We start from the raw sequence: 6,932 nt of genomic DNA, 5'->3' as shown, positions 1-6,932 counted from the left end.
CAGTTCGATTGTGGAGCACTCAGTGGGGTAGAGGAAGATCAGGATTACAGCCTCTGTCAGAGTGAAGAGGAATTAAGCTGGGTGCCTGGGTGGATGTTTTGACCACTTTGTTGTTGAAACTGGTTATTCCTTCCCTTCCAAGATGCTTCAAAAAGACATGAAAGAACTTTGCCAGTCTGAAAACAACGATTTTAGAAAACGTTCTATGGTCTGAATTCCCAGTGGCAAAAATCATTTGATGGGGGATGAAGTGAAATGCGTTTCTTGAGAGATCAGATACAACCTCTCCGTCCCTGTTTCATATTCATTGTCTCCAGGCCATACTCGAAGTGCCTAATTCTCTCTGTACACTGTACTGGGATGTCATGGTCCCTAACACACCACTTTGGATCCCACTTTGTGGTGATGAGTTCTGGATTTCTCCTTGTAGCTGAGTTGTTTCTCTAGATTAAGCTTCTGTTTATTAGAAATCGGTTGCCTTTGTTGTGTTTTTGTAACAATCAGGTTCTGATCAGCACAAAGTAACAGAGTGGCATTTCTTGTTTTGCTATCACCACAAGCAGCATATGTCTTATCTTTTCACAATAACATCCAACAAGTTTTCTAATCAGCTTATACTAAGATGTTAAGAACTATTCATGTGTGTGCTTAGACACACAAACTCTCACACACAGGAGTATGTAAAATGCATTTGAAACTGGAGTAAGCATGTGGGTTATTCTGAAAGACTGCAAGATATTGAGTGGATACTGTATATGTACTGTATATGTGGAATTTTCTGCTCTCTGTTCATTAGAACTAACTTTAATGCTTAAAAGAAAAGTAAATTTCTTCCATTACAATATGTAACGTGTACCTGTATCACAATTCCTTTGATTTATATTTCATAGTGACACTGTATTCTGTCAGTTGTATGTAAGCATTAACTATTAAATAAATAAATTTCTGCTGTGATAATCTGTATTCAGCTATCACGATTAGACTCTAACTATTTCGTAAACACAGAAGCACTGTGCAGCACAGCACCAACTACACAAATACTGTTATAGTTCAGTCAGCATTTTTTGAAGAGCAGTATCCCCAGCAGTATCTTATTCTCATTTGAAACAGGAATACTGGATCTCAGTTTTCGTTTTCAATATCATTTATGCAGTTTATCTAAAGATTGCTTCAAATTAAATGTAGAGTCTTTGAGACATACACAGGTTTTGGTTCCTTGTACAGTGCTGAAGATACAAAGCCTAAAATTCAAAGTCCACATTTCTCTTGTCTTGCCATAGTGAGTCCTGAATTCTTCAAAAGGAAGATTTTCTTCAGCTACTCCAATTGCTTATGAGGTGAGAGAATTTGCTTTTTAGAGGGATAGCCCTCTCAAGCTGATGTGGGAATCATAGCTTACTAACACAGATGACAGATACAAGCAGGACCATCACCATCCCCAGCACAGTGCTTTAAAAGAGTGAACACCATTCTGTTCTTTTAAAAAATTACCACAGGAGTCTTTTACTGTTGGATTCAAAATGGTGAAGACAAATGTCAGCAGCTCAGGTTGAGGCAGCTCAGTGCCATGGTTTAGGATATTTACTGCAATTTTTTTCTTCCCCAGTCAACATGCTGACATTTCAGACCAAATGCTGAAGCTGTTCCGTGTCCCATGAGCTGAACAGAGAGTCTCTGACACCGTTTACAGGGCAAAGATTTCTACTTTGTGGGGAAACATCTAAAGCTGGATGAAGCCTCATTGAATTTTTCAAGTTGTACCTCCATTACTGCCAGTAGCTTTTAATGTTTAGTTAATGGAGGGAAAAAATGTTTTCCTAGTTACTCAGAAGAGATTTGTCAGCTATAAAAGCACATGGAGACAACTGATAAAAAGGTAATTCCAAGAAAATGTACTTCAAATAGATTATGAGGCAACAAAGTCAACACAGGAGGACATGTCAGAGGGCCAGCTTATATTTGCTAATGCCATACGTGTGAGCTGCTTAATCAGAGCTGCTGAATCTGGCATAACAGACAAGTGTATCAGTTTCAATAAACACCGAGAGAGATTTTGTTTCATCTTTAACACCACACACTGCAACATCACAAATGGATGTAACCAGGAAGGTACATGTTGATTCCTTAACAAATGCATCACCATTTTTACATCAGCTTCGAGGGACTAAGTTGACTTTGGCTTTATTCCTTCTGCCTGTGGTGACACTGTAGCACTGAATACCAACACAGTGCTAGAGAAGAACCTTAGAGAAAAATAATGTTCAAAAACGTATCTTAGTAGAAAAAGATTTATCAGCAAGAACTGAAAGGAAGTGTGTCTTTCGTTCAGTTATTGAGACTGATTTTTACATTTATCCACTTCTGCATACATCTTGGATCTAGAGAAACTAACAGTTATCCTGATAATATTATATGAACAGGACAACCTTTTATTTTTAAAAAAGAACTTATGGCAATCTGAGAAATCATATAAAACTCAGTGTCACGGAATTCTAATTTTCAGATATTTAGCATCGTATCTAAGCAATATTCCTACCACTTAAAAGTAACTCTGTGAAAAAATAGTCATATCTCATACATTCACACTAAACCCTTGGATGAAGATTATTTCAACAGTGCTGATCCCAAAGAGCAAATTTTACCTCACAGACTTTCAGTCTTCATTCTGTGACTCCTTATTACAATAGTAAAACTTTTATGAACTCAAATGATGCTATTAAGAAGGGAAAATTAGCCGAAGCTTCTCTGGACTTATGCACAAGACCAGAATATTCACTTCTTTGTCCCATAAACTCTGGCTACACATGAAAATAAAACATTAAAGTGCTGGTCCAGAGCCAAGTTGCCCAAATACATAAAAGCTGCAACTAAACTACAAAGCAAGCTGCTGCTGGAAGACATTAGCACTGCCCATGTAAGGGATCCATGACAATGCTGCCCAGTGAAGAACTATGCCCATTACTAGTGGAATTAATCAACTTCTCCAGAAACACGTACAAGCCATTCCTTTAGAATAGAGTATCTTGACCTTTCAAGAGCCAGTATTTCACTTTCTAGCTATTGCCAACAACACGGAAAGGAGGAAAACTACTGTGGAAGTATTAAAGAAAGTTCAGCAATGCAGCATCGGTCATCTGTCAAACCTTTAAAGGCTCAGAGCAGGCCACTGACCAAAGACTGCCCTGGATATTCCAATTACATACTCCATGGCCTTAGCACAAGTAAAATGACCTCCACGTTGTTCCAGAAAATCTCTGCAGTGATTTCAATCCAGTGGCCCACAGAAGATGATGACAGTTTTCAAAGAGCAGAAATAAACATATTGGAACATCTAATTTGGCTCTGGTAAAACTCACATAGAAGCAGTCAGTGTGGAAGAGGAGCTTCTCACCTCTGCAGGATGCCAAGAGTCTACACTCTCCCTTTCCAGCATTTATATAGGAGCATCACCAAAACAGACGGAGAGGCAGCATGCCCCACATTCTAAGTGTGTGATCATAATATTCAGCACTTTGTTGCTTTTTCTTTACAGCTTTCAACAAATGCATAATTTTTATAATGACATAATAATTGGGTCACAAATAAGGAATAGGGCTACACATCAGGGAAACAACGCCTGCACTCAAGCCTTCCACAAGCAGAGAGTTACTTCAGGGTGAACTCAATGGGAGACACTGATAGGAACTAGAAGAGCAGCCACCACTAGTGGTCAATCACTCTGAATGGCAGCATAAAAATTTAGATGGCCACAACAACTGCTGGAAAGGAATAGTATCATCACAATGCATGCTGCTTTTGCTGTATTTTTGAAGGGATGCAGTCTCAACTGCTTTACTGTGCTGTGCTGAAGTCAGTGTTATCTATGTGAGTAACGGCCAGATTAGCCCTTGATCTTAAGGTTGATATATGTCTATTTTCTGAAGCAAAAGAGTAGGCATTAAAATGCTCTCACAGTCAAAGGGATGCCAGCCCAGGAAAGCAAGCAGCAGAACATTATGTGCCCAACAAACTTTAGCAGCATGAACATGAGGTATCTAACAAATCTCAGGGATTTTGTTGGGATTGTTCACCTGGACCCAGGCTTAAATTCATCCCAGGTGGCACTTCTGGCAAATAAGCATTCATTATTTTTTAATCTGGCTCTATGTTTCTTTCTCCTTTAAAACGATCCTGACAAACAATCTATATGTCTGTGACCTCCACCCTGGATTACTATAACTCACTACGTGGTTGAAGATGAATGTGTGGGTAAAGTACGGGCTCCAGATGTGACTGCTCATCTTTTCCAGTGCTCACATCATTAAAGAGCAAAAGACCTGCATTTAAGACTCTTCATAAGCTCCCAAGTTGTTTCTAAAGCAAAACCCATAAAGAACTGAGGCATTTTATGTTATTCTATAATTCTATGACTTCAGGTTTTTCATCCCCACAATGTAATAGGTACCCTGTTTCAGTCACAGGGAGAGTTCAGAGCCTTAGACCTCTAAACCAAGCAGCCTGGTTGCTGAAAAGCCTACAGTGCACTACACACTAAGACATATCTGCAAACCTCCAGAGTTTAAAGGTCTCTTAGAGTCCAAGTCAGGAATTCTTCCAGGGAGTTATGATATAGATGTCTAGAACTTTCAGAGAAGAGATAGCTCTTCTAATCTATACTCTATATTCTATATAGATATTTTATTTGACACAGAAGTTGTGATAGCAGTGCAACCAACCACCTTTATTTAAGAAATTCGTAGTTGGTTAGTTACTAAAAAAGTGGACAATTCACTTCCCAAACTGGCCTATAATTAATGATTTCATCACCACCTTGAAAGAAAAAACACAACACCTTTTCTACTTTTTTATTTCCTCATCTTTCTGGTTTCAGGAATCCTGAATTCCTTCCTGGATAGTGGCACAAATTCAGACTGGTTAGGAACAATGTTCTTTTTCAGTTCCATATGTTTCCCGGTGGTAAGATTTGCTGGTTAGGGCATCCCTGAAGAAAGTGTATTTGAATCTTGTCAGGCTGATCTTCACCTCTCATCAGTGGTTTAGTCTGAATTTCAGGCCAATTTTTAAAAGGGGTTTGCAGAACAACTACTTTTTTCCCCAAGAGTGACTTCACTTTCACTCTTTGAGAAGCTCAGTCTTGCTCACAGGATCTTGGATGCAAGAACACTCACCAGTCTGCATCAGAACTGGGTACTTTAGTCTAAAATGAGTTTATTCTGTGTACACACAGAAACAAACTGAAAGGGGAAACTTTACTGATAAAAATATTGTTACATATTAATAATCACATCATCTTCAGAGACAAATAGCAACTGAATTAGGGTACCTTTAGGATGTCCGTGATAGCACCTCATTTCAACTTACCTGCTAACTCTTGCCTAGGCACTACCACTGATTCCTCACTTAGAATTTTAAAATCTGTGGATGGTTCAAGAAGCAGTTTTATTAAAGTTCATGTTTTGTGCAATGAGCCATAGTAGTTGCTAGATCACAAAGACCCCACTGAAACATGGGAAAATGAGGACAGAACATTTGTTGAAGTGATTCAGCTATACATCCAGAGCAGATCAAGCAAATCAAGGAATCCATGTCTTTAAAGGTACTTGCAAGTCTTCCTACTGGATGCCACAAGGAGGGGTGCAATTCAGTATTCTGGATTGATACATAAAATGTATTCTGCCTCATCTACAAAGATTTCTTTGTTTATTTTTTGATTCTTACCATGAGAAGAGTGAAAAAACACAGCTTATATTGGTTTTGACTATCACTACAGCATAAACCAGATAAAAGGATAAAAGGATTATATTAAATTGATATCTTTGAGCTACATGGCATGCCAAGTTTGATTTTGTTAAGCTGTGACAATTTTAAAATCCAGCAGTGGCTTAAATATATCAAAAAAGGTTCACTTGAGAATTTCAAAGGCAAGCTAAGATTCAGTCTTAACCTAGCAGATTTGAGCTCCACACAAAAATGATTCACCTTTTCCTTCTTTACATGTTATCTTTCAGATTCTTTCATCTTACCTTTTTCCAAGCTTCCACATTTTGGGGGAAAATTGAGAATATAGAAAAAGATCATAGTCCACGGTTTTATCAGATTATTTTTCAGAAAAAGAAATATATCAAAGCTAAGTGCATAGAGAATTCTGAAAAGAATCTACACAAAATCAGTAACAGTACTGATGCTTCAAATTGAAAAATAACAATATTTTCATGGAGCATTTGAACAGTTTATGTATATAAGGCTTTTCTTAGCATTTGTCAATTATGGATCTAAAAATGACAAAGCATCTTGCTGAACCAAGACAACTAAAACAGTAAAGTATCACCATCACAAGAGCACAGAGAAATATTACAGATGCTTCTCACAGTGTAAGCAAGTCAAGCAAGTCCAACTGGCTAGTACTATCCTCAAAAACGAATGGAAAATGTCAACTCATAGACTACAAAAGAAAAAGTCTAGTTGTTCAGTGAGACCAGGGACAAAATTTTTGCCCCTTCTATATCACTACTACCCTGAATGACAGTTGAAAACCCTGCCAATTTTTAATTGCTTCATATAATTAGGTTATAATACAGCTGATTAAAAAAAAAGCAACCACAACAAATTTAACATATGTAACAAATAAGAAAATTTGCATTAGATTTGGAGGACCTGGAAGGCTGCCATTAACCATAAAGTCTTGGAACAAGATAAAGTCATCCATATAGTTAACAGATGTTAAACAAAACACGATAACAAAAGCGCTATTGCTAAAAATTTCTTACGGTGAATTCAGATCTGGATCTGTGTTCATAACAGAACTGAGTTGACAAACAAAAAATACAGATTCAGATAAACAAAAGACATAAGAGAATGGCCACACACAATGTGGGATCTCATAAACTGCAAATATTTGTACTACTCTAAAAGTAATCTTGATTAAAAGTTAA

The sequence above is a fragment of the Phasianus colchicus genome, chromosome 2 (assembly GCF_987193195.1).
Source record: "Phasianus colchicus chromosome 2, bPhaCol1.hap1.1, whole genome shotgun sequence".
Classification (NCBI taxonomy): Eukaryota; Metazoa; Chordata; class Aves; order Galliformes; family Phasianidae; genus Phasianus; species Phasianus colchicus.
Note: the sequence above shows the minus strand (reverse complement) of the source record.